Source organism: Doryrhamphus excisus, linkage group LG8 (genome assembly GCF_037039965.1).
Source record: "Doryrhamphus excisus strain RoL-2023G ecotype Guam linkage group LG8, RoL_Dexc_Guam_v1.1, whole genome shotgun sequence".
Lineage (NCBI taxonomy): Eukaryota > Metazoa > Chordata > Actinopteri > Syngnathiformes > Syngnathidae > Doryrhamphus > Doryrhamphus excisus.
In genome coordinates this window covers 7157368-7175002 of record NC_136364.1, presented here as the reverse complement: position 1 = coordinate 7175002, position 17635 = coordinate 7157368, and the positions used below count along the sequence as shown (strand labels likewise).

The following is a 17635-nucleotide window of genomic DNA, read 5'->3' as shown; positions in this document are numbered from 1 at the left end:
TAATAAAACAGCAAATAATAAAAACTTAAGAAACCACATATAGTTGGTGGGTAGCCAAATTATTTTTTTCAGATTAAAATGAACAAAGCATTATTAGAGCCCTGTAGACATGACAAAACACGACTATAGTCACATTTATACTCTTTTTATTTACAACATATTGCGCAACTGCAGGGTCTTGAGACACATGCTAACTCGCAAACTACAGAGCTAGCCACCTAAACGGTCGCCTTCAAGTTATTTCCTTTAAACTTAAATAGCCAAAAACTTACCACTTCCACACGGATAGGGAGGATAACTATTAACAGTTATTTAACCTTTAACATGAACATGAATCAAACGTAATAATTTTTTCTGGGTACATGATACCATACAGCATCCATATCAAACTTGCGTGGGCCGCACTAACATTAAACTTTCATATCAAGGCGGGGGCCTCAAACTAGTGTCCTGCGGGCCACATGTTTGAGACCCCTGGTCTAAGAGGAACCATGACTAAGATCCATATTTCAATATTTCCCTCAGATCAGCACCGGAGCGTGATGAATCTCGCCAGTGGGAAAGTTGTGTGTGGCGGTAGGACTGGTTGAACGTGTATTATATTGTAGGTGTAGTAGTATTGTAGTATTCTTTAAAGGTCATAATTTTCTTAGGTGTACAAACCATCCAGAAAGTAAGTAAACAGACATTTAGGCATTTTAAATAGTACATACAAATATAAATATGACTGCAATAAAGTATGAAATGAATAAAAGTGGACTTTTAGGGAGTGTGGGTGTTCGACACCCCCACATCAGCTTATTTCCATATCATATCATATGTACTGTACATATAGCAAATATTGCACATTCAGAAGGAGATTCATTCATAATGAATTCATAAATAGAATCATTACAATGGAGAACAATACTAATGAATTATGAATGGATGTAATATCACTAGAAATATTGTTATACTCATCACATTTACATGATTGCAGGGTTTATTACAAACATTTGAATCCATCATTTTTTCGCGCGTTTGCATGATGATGGAGGGAGAAAGAGAGAGAGAGTGAGCGAGAGAGAGAGGGTCTTGCAGGGAGGACATCCTCGCACGGAAGGGGGCGTCCACGCACACGCATCCGTGCAGAGCATCGTGTCACTCCCCTTGCATGCACATCGCCTGCCTTCCGCGACACCTTTTTTTTCCTGGCGAGGAAGGACATCTTTGCATGTTGGATGTGACGTGCACGCTGCTTGAGCACCTTTTTGGAACCGGGGGGCGCGCACAGAAAGGAGAAGGGAGGACCGTTTGCCTTCTCTTTATTTTTTTGGGGGGGGTGAAATCGTGGAAATACACGCACTCGGCATCCACAGGCGAGACCGACTGAAGGGTTGTTATTTTTCTCACGTTTCCTGTGGACCCGCCGAACCACTGGACGGACCTGCTGCATTGTCTCCACCATGGTAAGCATTTCCACGCTCTCTCTCTCGCTTTCTCTCTCTCTCTCTCTCACACACACACACACACACTCTCTCCGCCTCGGTGCAGATGTTTGCTCCAGAAGGTTCCTCACCGTGCGCGGCGTCGCTCGTGTACCTGCACCGCCCTCGGAGTTCGAACACAAATACGGACTCGAGTAGGCTCGCGTGCCGAACATGTCACCTTATGCTGTTATTTCAAACGTGACGTTCAATGGCTTTCTAGGAGGTGAGTGCAGGAAAAGAACACAAGTTGCACAAATTCCACTGGTGTCAGTGCATATTCCGGCAGGGTGATGGTGATTTCCATTGATGATGCCTCCACGTGTCTCCAAAAGCTAGGAAAGTCGTGTTATGAAATCATACCAGATGCCATTTAGGCACATTTTGGATGTTGAGAAGTTAACAAACAGTTCAGGAAAATCGTGGGTGAGTTAGCGAGTGAGTGAGTGGACCCCCGGTGGCCATTGTTGTGGGTGGTGGTACACCCCCCCCACCACCACCACCTCTATCAGCAGCAGTAGCAAAGAGGCTTTGTCTGATTGGTCGACATGGAACACACTGGACTTGCTTGCACCTGTTCATTGAGGGACTTCTCGTGGACGTTCTCGTGGACGTCCATGAAAGGCAATAATCCACCCAAACGGTGACAGTGACAAAACACGTCCCTTTTACAGTATTTCATGAACGCACCTCAGGACTGTTGAGCTTTCTTACAAAGACAGCTTTTCCACAAGGAAACTCACCGTGCCGTTGATATTCACGGCTAATTTAGCAACCGGGTGTCCACAAGGCACAAAGACCGTGGAAAAGGACTTTTAGTAAACTCTACTGCTAGCTTAAATACTGGTCAGCCGTGTTTGTCCTTTGTTTGTGTACTTGGTCTACTGTAGACATAAACACGTACAAACATCACAAACAATGTGGTAACATGAAGGATTGGGGACACAAACGTTAGCGATACTAGCATACGTAGCAATGTCATGCTAAAGTGCTAACATTTTTATATCATACGCTGAACTGAGCAAACTTACAGCGTCCCACGTCTGTAGCTGAATGATGGATAGTTATCGGAACTCCATTTTAGTACGTGTAGCAAAGCCTGTTTCATGCCATTGTACACTGTTATTGTGAAATTAGTCGCTAATGTTGGAGGACGTGACAAGTCTTTGGTTAAACGACCAACATGCTAGCATGTAAATAACCGCTGAGGTCGTTTCGGAGTCATATGACCTCTCATTACGATGAAGGCAAATGTTAGCAATGCTAGCTATGAGATGCTAAAGCGCAAACAGTACACTCCCATTTTGGCAGCAACATCATCATGGGTTAGCATATTCACTGAAGAAAAAGATGCTTTTTGGGGCGTTTACACCCATCTAGCCAGGTGGAGGACATCTGACCTTGGATACTGGAGGTCCAATCCATGAGGTGTTTCTGGTGAAGTGGCGAAATGAAGCTGGGGTGAAGCTTAGTGTGAGCGCACGGCCGCCTGCTCCTGCTCTCTTTTTTTGTGCTGATGAGCTGTCTGGCCACCGTGGTGATGATGATGATGAAGAAGATTCCCAAGGGCCGGCATCGCCATGCGCGTCGCAGTCGGACCTTGTTGCATCCCATAATCGCCTGTTGTCTTTCCGCTAATGACGGTGGCGCGGCCACGCACGGAGGAAGCAATGAAAACATGCTCTCCCTGCCAAGTCCTCCGGGGGGGAATAGTCCGCCTTTCCAGAGAATTCTTCTTCTTTCCAGGAAGAAAGAAATGTCACCATGCACATTCCACGTTAGCTACGCCTGTCATATCATCCATCATATAGTATCATATTGTATCATATAGTATCATATAGCATATGCTCCATTTTCATGTAACAACATGTTGACTATTGGGTTTTGAGTATCAAATTTTACAAGTATTACACTTGAAACAATAGTAATACCGTGAATAATAATAGTATATCTAGAATATGTTTCTAAAAAGTATATACTGTGGTGGGATTTGTAATATTTGGAATGAATGCATGTTCATTGTTGTGTGTGTGATCACAGTAAGTCACCCTTGATGGACTACACCGCTCATGGGGATAATGCATGTCAAAACATCCCTTTAATTATAACTATACTCAATATTTGATAATATTCCATAGAAGTGTGCATGGGAGAATGTGAAAGATGTCTGTTGAGATGCACGCTACTGCTCTACAGCAGCGGTCTCAAACACGCGGCCCGCGGGCCAAATGTGGCCCGCAGGACACTAGTTTGAGGCCCCCGCCTTGATATGAAAGTTTAATGTTAGTGCGGCCCGCGCAAGTTTGATATGGATGCTGTATGGTATCATGTACCCAGAAAAAATTATTACGTTTGATTCATGTTCATGTTAAAGGTTAAATAACTGTTAATAGTTATCCTCCCTATCTGTGTGGAAGTGGTAAGTTTTTGGCTATTTAAGTTTAAAGGAAATAACTTGAAGGCTACCGTTTAGGTGGCTAGCTCTCTAGTTTGCGAGTTAGCATGTGTCTCAAGACCCTGCAGTTGCGCAATATGTTGTAAATAAAAAGAGTATAAATGTGACTATAGTTGTGTTTTGTCATGTCTACAGGGCAAAAAAAAAATAAATAAATAAAAATAATTTGTCTACCCACCAACTATATGTGGTTTCTTAAGTTTTTATTATTTGCCGTTTTATTATTATTATTATATTTATTTATTTATTACTGATTGATTGATTTTCTTTGTTCTTGATTTGTTTATTTATTTTTCATCTTATTTTGTGTAGAAAAATAAAAAGTAAGATATTTGAGAACAGTGGAATGTTTTATCAGAACTTTTCTTGTAGAAAATTGGAACCAAATCGAAGTTTTTTTAAATTTTTTTGTTTTTAATAAATGCGTTTTTTTTTTTTTTTTGAAAACCTGATGCGTCCCAGTCTCACCCAGAGCCAAGCTCCAGTGGCCCCCAAGTAAATTGAGTTTGAGACCCCTGCTCTACAGTATGTACTCTACTGCAAATACCCACTACGATAATACACAAATCGCCTGCGATGACAGTATCGGTCCAATGTTATTATGAGGTTAATACGGTTGTACCATCCATCTCTCTCTTAAGCGTTGATGAAATCATAACATGAATCTCACCATGTGGTCTTTTTTTTTTTTATTCTGAAGCAATCAATAATTCTATAACTGCTTTTTCAGTAAAGAGAGTGCAACTCCACATGTTGGTTTTCCAATATTAGCCTGGGGATTTCACGTTTAGTTGAAACTAATCTCACGTGCACACACATGCACGCACCCACACACACACACACACACACTTTGACCCGAGGTGTGGTGAAAGTGAAGGTGCAGCTTCTATGCTTGTACTCTTACTGCAAAGGACATGGCCACAGGGTTTGGTGCGTGTGGACCTTTTAAAGACGCAGTCATCCTAGCGGTTGCTGGTGTGGCTGATGGATACAACAACAATGCGGTAAGAGGAACACACCTTTCACAATTGCCACCTATCTTGTGTAGGTTGTGTGGAAAAGTTACTCGTTTGTTTGCGTCCATGAACTCCATTGCGGAAATTAACTTGTTTGTTAATTTATTACTGCATGATGAAATGACTAGTGGTGTCATTGGCTTACGTTTTTATTGTGTTACTTTGATTTTGGCTGTTGTTTGTTTTTAAATAATTGACTCTTTTTATTGTATCTTTAATGGTTGCTAAACTTGATGCTAACTAGTTGCTAACACTGTTTATAATGGATGCGATGTAATCTGGTTGCAACGCAAGCTGGAGGCAGCATTGGACGGGCCCCCTGACTCCCATGCAGCTCATGGGAGTTGGAGGGCATCCGCATTCCGTTTCCTGTTGCCACTGGTTGGAAGCGACCGACTGTATGTGTGGCATTAAGGTGTCATTTGCATCATATGCGCCAATTATGGAGAGCATGTGACCTTGTGGAGCTGAGATATTCACGTTTACGGTTTAGTGGCAAATTATTGGATTGATACTCAGTTTGCTGCCATGCCCCACCCACATCTTCAAATTCGTCACAACTTAACATCACTCGACTGTCTAGTCCAGGGGTGCTCATTAAGTCGATCGCGATCTACCGGTGGTACTGGTCGATCGCTGGTCGATCGCGGCGTGACATTAAAAAAATATCATCCGAGCATCAATGCCGTCACTTGATTGACATACAGGGCAGCCATTCAGATGACAACTGAATGTTGCCCTTCGGGTGACCAATCAAATCAAACAACGTCTCTAAGTGCAGCAGAACTTACGATGTCAGCCTATCATCCATCCCGTTACTTGATTGACATACAGGACAACCAGTCAGATGACAACTGAATTTTGACCTTTAGGTCACCGCTCATGCGTAAACAACGATGCAAAGTGCTAAGCTAGTCGGCGAATTGCGTCAGATTTTAAGCCCTCGCTAAAGTTTATGGTCACTAAAATGAGTGAAGTAGCTGGACCAAGTAAAAAGGCAAAAACATATCACTTCCATACGGAATGGGAGGTGGACTTTTTTTTTCACAATGTCTTTTTCGAAGTGCGTTTGCCTGGCTAACCTGGCTAACCTGGCTAACCTGGCTAACCTGGCTAACCTGGCTAACCTGGCTATCAGCAGCTACTGTCCGGACTATGCATCCCTGGCTGATTCAATTCAGTGCAAGTCATCAAAGTAAACTCAGGTAATTACAAAAAATGTTAATAGTTAATTATGTGTGTTTTGCAATATTGGCTCATTTGGTTATGTAAGGTACATCAACATACATTGTACGTACAAATAGTCCTCAATACATTTGAAAATAAATAGATGTTTTGCATTTTTGTAGTGGGTAGATCATTTTGACTCGGTCATTTTAAAAGTAGCTCGCATGCTGAAAAAGTGTGAGCACCCCTAGTTTAGTCATTTGGGCTCATTTGGTCAGAGCCCCGACTGGTTTTGCCTAAAATTGCCACTGGGAACTAAAATGTCCAAGGTCATGTTTGTTTTGGTTCTTGAGACTTTTCTGTGAGCCTTTTTTTTTTAAACCTGACATCCTTGCCAATTTTGGTGAGTTTTCAAGAATGTTAATGCCCTCAAAGTCCATCCATCCACCCACCCAGTTTCTTCTGCGGATAGCAGAGGAAGCAGCCTACGCAGGGAAGCCCAGACTTCCCTCTCCTCGGCTACTTCAGCCTCCCAGATCCCGAAGAGTTAGCAGGCCAGTCGAGAGACATTGTCTCTCAAATGGGTCTTGGGTCTTTCCCGAGGCCTCCCATTGTACGTGCCCTGCAGAGAAGCAGTGCTTCTACTCCGAGTTTCTCCCAGATGACAGTGCTACTCACCTTATCTCTTACAGAGAAAATTCATTTTAGCCACTTTTACCCACCATCTAGTCCAGGGGTCTCAAACTCAATTTACTTGGGGGCCACTGGAGCTCGGGTCTGGGTGAGACTGGGCCGCATCAGGTTTTTAAAAAAAAACACATTAATTAAAAACAAAAAAATTTAAAAAACTTCGCTTTGGTTCCAATTTTCTACAATAAAAGCTCTGATAAAACATTCCACTGTTCTCAAATATCTTAATTTTTATTTTTCTACACAAAATAAGATGAAAAATAAATAAACAAATCAAGAATAAAGAAAATCAATCAACCAGTAATAAATAAATATAATAATAATAAAACGGCAAATAATAAAAACTTAAGAAACCACATATAGTTGGTGGGTAGACAAATGATTTTTTTCAGATTAAAATGAACAAAGCATTATTAGAGCCCTGTAGACATGACAAAACACGACTATAGTCATATTTATACTCTTTTTATTTACAACATATTGCGCAACTGCAGGGTCTTGAGACACATGCTAACTCGCAAAACTAGAGAGCTAGCGACCTAAATGGTAGCCTTCAAGTTATTTCCTTTAAACTTAAATAGCCAAAAACTTACCACTTCCACATGGATAGGGAGGATAACTGTTAACAGTTATTTAACCTTTAACATGAACATTAATCAAACATAGTAATTTTTTATGGGTACATGATACCATACAGCATCCATATCAAACTTGCGCGGGCCGCACTAACATTAAACTTTCATATCAAGGCGGGGACCTCAAACTAGTGTCCTGCGGGCCACATTTGGCCTGCGGGCCGCATGTTTGAGACCACTGATCTAGTCATTTCAGTCAATACCCAAAGCTGATGACCGCAGGTAGGAACGTAGTTCCATCTGGTAATTGAGAGTTTCACCTTTTTGGTTCTTCACCGCAACGGACCGATGCAGAATCCACACCTGTCCACCTCAGCTTCACCTCCAGTGAAAGTTGCCACCAAAATGTCCTGGATTGTACCTAGAAAGTCTGTCCATAAACATAGAGAACAGAGTCAGTGACAAAGGGCAGCCCACTGGAAACGAGTCTGACTTATTGTCGGCAATATGGACGAAACTCTGAGCGAACCCCCTGGATGAGGTGGTCTGGTACCCCATACTCCCATACGCTCCACATAATTCCTCCAGGACCACAGTGGAAGGCCTGAAAGTCCACAAAACACATGCAGACTGGTTGTGCAAGCTCCCATGCACCCTCAAGTAGTTGTCGTGGAAAAAGTCCTAATCGTAAACATAGCAGTTTCTGGCACGTTGGTGGTTGGGCCGTACAAAGTCACAGCGCCATCTACTGACTGTACATGTAAATAGATATACAGACTTTCTATCATTATGGGGTAGCTTGCCAATACGTGAATCAATATCCATTTAGCAGATTGATAGCTTGCATGACATTGATTAGACCAGCGATGCCTTTGCTTGCTGACTTCTGGCGTAGTGATGGTGATTGCGATATTTATCTTTATCATTTATCGTGCTGAAATAAATATGTTAAAAATGTCACTATGAGTTCCAGGAGTGACACGCCTGTCATCGGAATGACAGACATGTTGGATTATTCTTAGAAAACAATATGTAGGCCTTCTACGGTTATTGGGTAGCTCGCCGTTACATGAATCAATATCCATTTAGCAGATTGATAGCTTGCGTGCCATTGATTAGACCAGCGGTGGTTGCTGAGCTCTGTTGTCTTGATAAGGATTGTTTCTGAGTGAGCGAATGACATGTACAAGAGGAACAGGATGCAGCAAAAAGCAAACAATAAATAGTCAAGTAAGTCCATAGTCGGCAAGCATGGTATCTTACGGCAACTCTACCTTTTACCAACTGCCAGCCATGGCCATGCTATGAGCAAATGACCGTGATCATATTTCTAGACATCATAAAATCTGACACCTAAATGATTTTGTTTAGTCTGCGCAGGCCGAGCAGGTGCAAAAACACAAGAGGGTCCACATGCTTCTGCCGTCACATGACTTACTTAGAGAGGCGGGGGGGCCAGGTGTTTGGGACACGCCCCCTGCTTCCAAACAAAACCCTTCCTACTGTTCTGCAATGCATCATAACATTGGCCAAATACTACTGTAATCCCTCACCACAAATTCAAATTTTTCAAAAATACAAACCTCTAACATCTAGCATGCGTGGATTGGTCAAGATATCATGGGAACATCTCTTGCTCATTACATGGTTCTTCAAGTGCAGAATCTCATCGTGATATATGCAAAATGCTGAAGCTAGTACCCAGCAAGTGAGCGCTAAGTACCAAAAGTGCAGTTCTGTCATGATATGGCATTATGCCACGTTAATATTCATTCATTCATTTTCTACCGCTTTTTCCTCACCAGGGTCGCGGGGGTGCTGGAGCCTATCCCAGCTGTCTTCGGGCGAGAGGCGGGGTACACCCTGAACTGGTGGCCAGCCAATCACAGGGCACATATAGACAAACAACCATTCACACTCACATTCATACCTATGGACAATTTGGAGTCGCTAATTAACCTAGCATGTTTTTGGAATGTGGGAGGAAACCGGAGTACCCGGAGAAAACCCTTGCATGCACGGGGAGAACATGCAAACTCCACACAGAGATGGCAGAAAGTGGAATTGAACCCTGGTCTCCTAGCTCCTAGCTGTGAGGTCTGCGCACTAACCACTTGACCGCCGTGCCGCCCCACGTTAATATATTCAATTTAATACAAAGATACTGGCTAGAATTCCAACATGCTAACAGTTAGCGTACCAGCACCTAGCAACTAGGTGCACCTAGCAACTACAAAGTACTAGCACTAAATACAGAATGTGCCACATCATGCCATGTATAAATTAGCATTTTGACATGACTAAAATCACAAAAGTTGTACCACGCTAACAGTTGAGGTAATTATACAGTGTCTACGCGCCATGCGGTGTATATATTTTAATTTTGAATAATACATTTTTTTTTTAAATATTAAAAAAAAACAGTTAGCATGCTAGGATAGATCCTATCCTATCTTGCTAGGTCCTAGCATGCTAACTGTGTTTTTTTTTAATTATTATTCAAAATTAAAATATATACACCGCATGGCGTATAGAGACTGTATAATTACCTTAACTGTTAGCATGGTACAACTTTAGTGATTTTAGTCATGTCAAAATGCTAATTCATACATGGCATGATGTGGTACGCTCTGTATTTAGTGCTAGTACTTTGTAGTTGCTAGCTCTGAAAGGTAGTTCTGTAGTGTTCATATATGATGCCATGTATAAATCGACATTTAGAGTAAAAAAGCTAAAAAAAAAAAAAAAGCTAAAGCGCTAACATTTTTGCAGTTAATGTGCTAAGCAGCAAAAGTGCCAATGTTGCTATATAGTGTCCCTATGTCATGCCGTGTATATATTTGCATTTTGAAACATTAGAATAGCACCCAGAGAGAACGCCAAAGCAGTTCTGTCGTGTTCCTACATCATGTCATGGATAAATCAGCATTTAGACGTGAGTTAACCAAGCTAAAACGCTAACATTTAGCATACTCAAACTGAGCTAAATACAAACATGAAGAACCAGTCCACTAGTTGGCAGAGTAACTTACTTGAAAATGTATACTGTAGGTAAAAAAGCAAAGTTGAGTATACGATTGCTAGCATGCTAAGTGCACAGGAGCATGTCATTGTTGTTCTGTGGTGGAGCGTTTCGGCCATGTTTGTTTTGGTCAGCGTCGTCTTGGTCAGGTTTCCGTGGTGTTTGTCGTTGCTCAAGCAAAAGGAAATGAGCCGATTTAGGTTGTAGTCGTCCTCCAAAGCGGGACGGGCGCGTGTTGTCCAACAATTTGCTGCGGTAGGAAGCCCATAGGGGGCCGTCCCTGAGAAGCTTATTGTTTGATTGCGCTAAATAACTCCACTGATGCAGAGAAATTGAGGCTGACGGCTTCTAACTACGGCTCGCAGCCTCCGCTCCGGCCCGACTGTCGCCCTGATGTGCTTTTGCGCCGCCGGACTTAAACGTACCGCAGCAAATTGGCCTGCTCCGAGTGAGACGCGGACGCCGGATTTCTACCGGCTTTTATTTTCACGACAGCAACTCCAGCTAGCTGCTGAACTGTAAGGAAAAGTGACAGTAATTTAAAAAGAAAAAAAAAGCAGACCTCGCAGCCTTTGAAGGTCACGATTGGGCTGACAGCCGTCACGTTCCTCGCAGGCTTCCCGCTAACAGCGTGCGGGGCGGGAGGGGTTTTGTGCTTTTTGTTTTGTTCCGGCCTCCCCGGTGGCATTTCATCACGACCACCACCATCTTATGCAAGACGCTGAAAGCGCAGCTCGTTTCCAGGTAATTAAACCCCAGTGATTTACACTACACCAACACGCGCACGCCGGGGTCGTCTCTTCCACCACGAGGTCACCAGGCCCCGCTTGCAGCCGTCTAATAACGATGCTTTTCCAGGAGCGCCGCTGCTGTTTTCATCTTCTCTCTGCTGCTTTTCTTTACACTCAGCAATATCTGTGCATGCTGGGAAACCACTTTGCATTTTTGCACATCACAGAAAAGCCGCTGGACTCAACTACGTTCTTCTTGTAATTTATTCCCATTATGTTTAGACTTTATTTTTGTAACCTAATTTCCAATAAGGGGCGGCACGGCGGTCTAGTGGTTAGCGCGCAGACCTCACAGCTAGGAGACCAGGGTTCAATTCCACCCTCGGCCATCTCTGTGTGGAGTTTGCATCTTCTCCCCGTGCATGCGTGGGTTTTCTCCGGGTACTCCGGTTTCCTCCCACATTCCAAAAACATGCTAGGTTAATTAGCGACTCCAAATTGTCCATAGGTATGAATGTGAGTGTGAATGGTTGTTTGTCTATATGTGCCCTGTGATTGGCTGGCTGAATGAATGAATAAATTTCTAATAAATTACAACTTAATTTGTTGTTATGTTTGTTTTTCATAATATAATTAAAAAACTTTATGCAACTAATTTTTTTTTATTCTGGTAAAATGATATTTTGTCGTTAGGTTCCAACTTTTTTTCTTTTTTGACTATCTTTGTAAAGAAGCTGCAGATATTTCCATTTTTGTTTTTAAAAAGAAAAATTGTTAAATGATGTGTTCAAGGGGACCTATTATGTTTTTTATTCATTGATTATGAACTCCTATCCCTACGAAATTCGAAAGTGAGGTTCGGCAGTAGTTCGGAAGTCCTCGGGAACGCTTGGGAGTGGGACCAATCACAACAAAGTGGACGTGGTTGGATTGCAAAGACGAGCTAGAAAACTTTCTCTGTGGGTTGTTGTGTGTAGCTGCTCTATAGGAGTCAACAACCCAATACAAAGGGCCCACAATGAGCATCATAGGTTCCCTTTAAATAATGCGGCCCCCATCCTGGATGGATCATTTTTCTTAGTCGGGGGGGTTGAATGTTTCTTATTTTCTGGTTCACATGCAAACATTGACAGATATGATTTTTCTATCTTTTCTATCCATCTCTCTGAAGCGTGAGGTCAGCTGATCGTTTTTTAGATGGTCTTGGATACGGACAACATTGCTTCCGTGCGTTCTAACTGACCGACGGGCCTTCCTCTCCTCGTCTTTATTCCTTTCAATCTCTTTGGCAGTGATCTTTAACGGAAAGGCGGAACGGCGGCGGAGTGCCGCGGTCGCGTACGCCGCTGGCGTCAGAGCGCTGAATGGGCTTGTCAATATATTTGCAAGTGTTAGGCAGCAAAGTGGAGTGCTGGCTCCCGACGGGCCTGACCTTCAGCTGCTATGCCATAAATATTCATGAGGCCCGCTAGCTCGCCTGCTAGCGCCGCGCTCCACTCACAGACGGGGCCTCTTCCTCGCAAAAAAAGAGCCATGAGAGGAAGAGTGCGGCACTAAGACGACATTTAGTCACTGCTCTTATTCATATAAGGTATGAAAAAAATTAGGGATCACCTCTCCTTTGGGCTGATGGAGGTCATTGATGGGTTGGAATCATTGACGTCGTTACGTGGAACATGAAAGACAACGGCCAACATGCATCCTCATTTATTCAAATTGTATCCGATGTCAAAGGTTAAATCTCAGCGTGTTCCTCATCGCCATCAATCAATCTCCATGAAATCCCCAGGGATTAATGTTCATTCCGTGTCTGAGCTGCTTGACCTCCCGTTTCTTTGCAACTGGAATTTTTTTTTAGCCCAGCAATGAATGTAAATTGATAACATAATCATAATATTGGATTATAATATTAATATGACATGATTAAACTACAGTATGCTATACTATTTATATACTTTTCATAAATACTGTAGCAGATTTTTTTTATATACCGCTTATCCTCATGATTAATATATATCATTATCTAAAACATTGTATAGGTCAGGGGACTCAAACACGCGGCCTGCGGGATGGATGCTGTGTGGTATCATGTACCCAGAAAAAATTATTATGTTTGATTAATGTTCATGTTAAAGGTTAAATAACTGTTAATAGTTATCCTCCCTATCCGTGTGGAAGTGGTAAGGTTTTGCCTATTTAAGTTTAAAGGAAATAACTTGAAGGCTACCGTTTAGGTTGCTAGCTCTCTAGTTTGCGAGTTAGCATGTGTCTCAAGACCCTGCAGTTGCGCAATATGTTGTAAATAAAAAGAGTATAAATGTGACTATAGTCGTGTTTTGTCATGTCTACAGGGCTCTAATAATGCTTTGTTCATTTTAATCTGAAAAAAATAATTTGTCTACCCACCAACTATATGTGGTTTCATAAGTTTTTATTATTTGCCGTTTTATGATTATTAATATTATATTTATTTATTTATTACTGATTGATTGATTTTCTTTATTCTTGATTTGTTTATTTATTTTTCTTCTTATTTTGTGTAGAAAAATAAAAAGTAAGATATTTGAAAACAGTTTTATCAGAGCTTTTCTTGTAGAAAATTGGAACCAAAATGAAGTATTTAAAATATTTTTGTTTTTAATAAATGCGTTTTTTTTTGGGAAAACCTGATGTGGTCCAGTCTCACCCAGACCCGAGCTCCAGTGGCCCCCAAGTAAATTGAGTGTGAGACCCCTGGTATAGGTCATGCAATTAAAAAAAAAACTGTATATATGTAAAATTAAAAGTTCATAAAAAGTGAAGCACTTATGTTCAGCTCAAATCCCAGGCAGAAGCAAACGATGGCGCGGGTGCTCTGTGCTCCTGGCCTGATGAGAGCGGACTCAGTGATGCTCGCTGAGTCGAGCCGCCGTACTTGGCTTTAAAAGCGCCGCCACGCGCAGGCGGAACGAGTCTGTGATGCCAAGACGAGTCCTTGGCATCACGGCACGTTGTTGCTTTGTCTGTCATTAATTCAACAATCACTGTTGTGTGAGTGCCTACAAAACAACAGCATGCTCGCAAGCTGTGCTGCTCAGCATCCGTGCCTGAAAGTTCATCAGTGGACGCGAGCCAGCCTCGCCAAACTGGCAACATCAGTCAGTCGAAAACAAAGCATTTTTTTTCTTTCCAAGTCACTCGAAGAAAATCAACAGGACTTTTGGGTGTGGATGCGTGCTGCTGTTTTGGGTAGCACTTATTGATACGTCCAATTTGAGGATAAACCTGCCTCCTGTTTCCTGTGTTTTAAAGCTCATGTCCAGATGTGTGGTTGCGTCTGGCGTGTAGCTTCGCCAAAATCCTCCTGAGTGATTTCATGTCTCCATGTGGATTAATCTTTGACAGGAGGATTACGTCGTCGAACAGTAACTGTCTTATGTGGCGGTACACTATGCTAAGGTGCTATTTTGTCTATTTTACAAATACCAATTTACTTCAGCCAGACATGAAACTCAGGTTTTCGTATTTAGAAAGGTTTTCGAATTGAAAAATGTGACCCGAAATATGCCTTAGCATAGTAGCCTTTTTTGTTGATTTTGTCATAGAACTCAAAGAAACACTTACTGCTATCATCCTAAGTGTTAGCATGCTAAAGTAATCATGTTATCATGTCAGCATTGATAGCATGCTAATGTTAGCATAGTAACCTTTCAATGGTATTAACATTGACTAACACTTTCCATCATGCTAGGTTTTGTGTGCTAATGTCAGCATTGTAACATTTTAGCCATTTAGTAGACAGTTTGTTAAACTTATTGCTACCACGTTAGGGGTTAGCATGTTAGCCTAAACATAGTACTATGCTAACGTTAGCATGTTAGCCTAAACATGCTAGCATGAGCATAGTACTATTTTTTTACATTTTCATAAGTATTAACATTCACAGACACTTAGCTCTAAGATGCTAGTTGTTGCAACCAAACATTAGCAAAATAACATTGTAGGTATTTTCATAAGTAGAAATCATCAGTAGAAATTAAGTGCTATCATGCTAGGTATTAGCCAGATATTGATTTTACATTTCAGCACATTTTTTCTCCATTTCAGCAAGTCTTGGGCTCTTTAGCTTACAAACTACTCTACTACTAGCTTAGGCTAGTGTAGCCTTCGGCCTAGATGCCAGCTTTTGAGGCCCGATTGACTGTAGATTATCTTAATTTTGCTTGATTGTTGTATGTAGGTTCAATCCACAAAAAATGAATAATACACAGTTTTTTTTTACATTTTGCAGTCAGTCATGCTAATAAAACATGCTTTGCCTCCAATTTTCATTGTTTTTTTTTCATGCATTGTGTGGCTGGTCATCAATAAAGTTTTCAATGCCAGCGTGCAAACGCGGTATTGAACATTACGCCCGTTCTTTGCTCTCCTGATCTCTCCATCGGTGCTTGTTCACTCGGCAGACCGTTATTCATCAGGCGAGGAGAACAATGCAGCCTCCTGATCCTTTGCTTCTGCCTGGGAGATGAGCTAGAGATAAATGCTTAAAAGTCGCCTTCTATTGTTTTCTACCTGCATGGAAAATAGTCTTTGTGGTCCCCACTGAAAGAAAGTCATGCAAAATCCAATGCGGTAACAAAAGACTCAGCTTTGTTTCGCTTTCTGTAGGTGGGGGAATGCTTTGCACAAGGCGTCCATGATAATTTATCAAACTGATATGAGGAAAGGTGTTAATGAGATAATGACGCCACCTGGCTGGCTCGCCATCTAGTTCTTCTACAACAAACTCATACAAGCAGAAACAAAGACCGTCTGCTAATGTGTTCCCTCAAAGTTGGCCAATTGAAGACTTCAGACTCTGCTCTGGTCCAACACCTGATTGATTGATAAATCGATTAGGATTGAGTACTGCCTGTCCACCATATGAAGCACAGAGTCACATGACCAAAATCCAGTCCCCAAACAAGGCAATCAGCGACTTGGCGATTCGCCCGCGGTTGGGCCGTCAGTTTGTGCGTCAGCCTGGTCCAGCGCTGACGTGCTGGCTGAAGTGCGTCATATTTATTGAGTTGCTGGAAACCAATCAACATCATGGCTGACAATTTCTAAACACCACAAGTTTTAAAAAAAAAGATCATACAGGCCAAATGATGCTAACTGAGCTTATGTGGAGAAAAGACGGGCTACAGTATTTGTGGAGATGTAAACTAAAACATCCACTTTAAATTGTGTTTATTTTCTACCAGTCAGGTTTTAAAAAATAATATTCTGGAGAAAAAAAAGCATCTAAAGCATAAACATTGCGATAAGACTGACTTCGTCTCAGCAACTGCGGCTTTTAAGATTTTAAGAAACTGTACCCTAACCAAAACCCTAAGGCAGGGGTCTCAAACACGTGGCCCACAGGACACTAGTTTGAGGCTCCCGCCTTGATATGAAAGTTTAATGTTAGTGCGGCCCGCGTAAGTTTGATATGGATGCTGTATGGTATCATGTACCCAGAAAAAATTATTCCGTTTGATTAATGTTCATGTTAAAGGTTAAATAACTGTTAATAGTTATCCTCCCTATCCGTGTGGAAGTGGTACGTTTTTGGCTAATTAAGTTTAAAGGAAATAACTTGAAGGCTACCGTTTAGGTCGCTAGCTCTCTAGTTTGCGAGTTAGCATGTGTCTCAAGACCCTGCAGTTGCGCAATATGTTGTAAATAAAAAAAGTATAAATGTGACGATAGTCGTGTTTTGTCATGTCTACAGGGCTCTAATAATGCTTTGTTCATTTTAATCTGAAAAAAAATAATTTGTCTACCCACCAACTATATGTGGTTTCTTAAGTTTTTATTATTTTCCATTTTATTATTATTATTATTGTATTTATTTATTTATTACTGATTGCTTTTATTGTAGAAAATCGGAACCAAAGCACTGAAAAAGTTTGTATATTTTTCTGTTTTTAATAAATGCGTTTTTTTTTTTTTTTGGAAAACCTGATGCGGCCCAGCCTTGCCCAGACCCTAGCCAACCCGAGAGAGACTCTATCCCTAACCCTAACCCTAACCCGAGGGTGACCCTAATGCTATCCCTAATGCTAACCCTTTCCCTAACCTAAAAAGTATGTAAAAACGTACGTATGTAAGAAATCATCGTAGGAAATCGCTACCTTGTCAAGTTTGTCCATGCTTTGTATTTGCTGTGTATTGCGAGTGAAACCAATCGATGAAGAGAGATGCGGCGAAACGGGAAAAGGCCAACGCTGGCGTCTAATTTGTACCTCGTCGTCTCGAGTCGGCCGTGACGGAGCGCAAGCACCAGGCCTCAGGCTCAGCCTGGCTTTATTTAGTCCAAACACTTGTTACTGGCTTACTGCTTTTTTCCCCCCTCCACGATTTCTGCTTCTTTTTCTGCTTGGTTGCATGCATGCGCCCACGCGGTCACATGGGTGAAAACGAAGGGATGGCGCCGTGTTATTTACCTCAAAAGTGCAAATTTTGCGCTCACTGACTGGCCCGCTAACACTTTTCCACAGCGTGTGTGAT

General features: G+C 41.9%; 1 protein-coding gene across 5 annotated transcripts in view; it reads left to right on the top strand.

The window, feature by feature from the left end:
* Positions 1-1088: 1088 nt before the first annotated feature.
* Positions 1089-17635, top strand: part of tenm4 (teneurin transmembrane protein 4) — a 163719-nt gene continuing 147172 nt past the window's right edge. For all 5 annotated transcript variants that reach the window (XM_058080909.2, XM_058080904.2, XM_078792698.1 and 2 more), the window contains exon 1: positions 1089-1448. The gene's annotated coding sequence lies outside the window, so the exon portion shown is untranslated. The remainder of the gene's footprint in view (positions 1449-17635) is intronic.